This window comes from Cicer arietinum, chromosome 5 (assembly GCF_000331145.2).
Source record: "Cicer arietinum cultivar CDC Frontier isolate Library 1 chromosome 5, Cicar.CDCFrontier_v2.0, whole genome shotgun sequence".
In the NCBI taxonomy this organism is placed as follows: domain Eukaryota; kingdom Viridiplantae; phylum Streptophyta; class Magnoliopsida; order Fabales; family Fabaceae; genus Cicer; species Cicer arietinum.
The window spans coordinates 63,710,050-63,712,220 of NC_021164.2; positions in this window are offsets into that span (position 1 = coordinate 63,710,050).

A 2,171-nucleotide genomic window follows, 5' to 3' on the forward strand; every position below is an offset into this window, starting at 1 on the left:
GGGTCAGACGCATCCTCATCATGAGGATCGGATACCCGAGAGGATGAAGGTTCATCTTCTTCATTTTTGTCCACTTTTTCTAAACACAAGTCATCAAACTCATCAAAAATAACATGCATGGATTCCTCCACAGTTTGAGTCCTAAGATTATATATTCTATAACCTTTTGACGTTGTGGAGTATCCTAGAAAAATTCCTTTATCAGATTTTGGATCAAACTTTCCCAAATTTTCTTTATTATTGAGAATGTAGCAATAACACCCAAAAATATGAAAATAGGAAATATTTGGTTTTCTCCCTTTCCATAGCTCGTATGGAGTTTTGTTTAAAATTTTTCTAATGGATGCACGATTAGAAACATAACAAGCAGTGTTAATGGCTTCAGCCCAAAAATACTTTTCAATGTTGGCTTCATTTAAAATGGTTCTAGCCATTTCTTGTAAGGTTCTATTTTTCCTTTCAACAACCCCATTTTGTTGGGGAGTTCTTGGACAAGAAAAGTTGTGAGAGATACCATTTTCATTACAAAGATTTTTAAAAGATTCATTTTCAAATTCACCCCCATGGTCACTTCTCACAGAAATAATTTTTGAACCATTTTCGTTTTGAACCTTTTTGCAAAAATGGTGAAACGCCTCAAAGGCTTCATCTTTATGTTTCAAAAATAAGACCCAAGTAAAACGAGAGAAGTCATCAACAATAACAAAGCCATATCTTTTGCCACTAAGACTTGGAGTCTTTATGGGACCAAAAAGGTCAATATGAATAAGTTCAAGTGGATGTTTTGTTGAAACAATATTTTTTGAGTGGAAGCTACTTTTAACTTGTTTTCCTTTAACACAAGCTTCACAAACTTTGTCTTTCTCAAAATTGATTTTTGGAAGACCTTTAACTAATTCTAATTTTGATAAATTAGAAATAGTTTTTAAGCTTGTGTGACCAACTCTTTTGTGCCAAATCCATTTATCTTTATCAATGGATACAAAACAAGATTCAGAGGGTAAATCATCCAAATAAAGTTCATATAAATTCTTTTTTCTAAAACCGGAGAAGAAAACTCTACCCGAGGATGAATGTTTGACCTCACAAAGAGTAGGCTTAAAAATAACTTCAAAACCACTATCACATAATTGACTAATACTCAGCAAGTTATGTTTTAGACCATCAACATACTGAACATTTTCAATTTTAGCAGAATTATTTTTACCAATAATACCTGTACCTTTTATTTGAGCTTTATCATTGTTACCAAATGTGACTGATCCTCCATCCTTTATTTCTAAGGAAATAAAGCAGTGCTTATCTCCCGTCATATGCCTTGAGCAACCACTGTCCAAGTACCAAGGCCTTCTTTTGTTGATCATAGGATGAACCTGTGTTAGGTTTTAAAAGTAACTTAGGTACCCATATAGCATTGGGTCCTTGTTGGTTAGTTTTTCCTCTTATGAGGATTTTTCTTTTGTGATAACAAATAGAATCATGGTGACCATGTTTACCACAAAATGAACAACCTTTCTTTATATTTTCAGCTTTCTTCTTAGCGTGGCAGATTTTGAAAGTGTGCCCAAGTTTTTTGCAAAAAGTACATTTTGGCCTATCCTCTTGTTTTTTGGGCAAGAAAAAATTTTCATACAATTTTTGTTTTTGAGAACTTTTAAAACCAATACCAGCTTTGTCAAAAATTCCAGATTGAGATCCCATTATCTTTTGAAAAGTTTCAGTAGATTTAACAAAGTTGGTGATGTCATTTTTTAGTTCTTCAACTTCTACTTTTAAAATCTCCTTTTCTGTGTCCTCTTCCAGAGGATGAATTCTGACATTCTTTTTATTTAAAAGTGCTTGCTGCTCAGATAATTTCTCATGAGATAACTGCAGATCTAGAATGATTTTTTCATATTTCTCATTCTTTGCTTGAAGTTCCTCATTGAGTTTCTTTATTTCATAAAGTTGATTTTTGAGAAAACCACATTTATGAGATAAAGTATTTGAGTCATTTAAAAGATTGTCAAATTCAATTTCTAATTGTTCACAAGAAGGACATAGTTCTGAAATACTTACTTTTTCAGTTTCTGATTTTGCCATAAGACATAGGTTGGCTTCTTCATCCTTTTCTTGCTCAGAAGATGACTCGTCACTATCATCCCAAGTAATCATCATGGATTTGTTTTTGT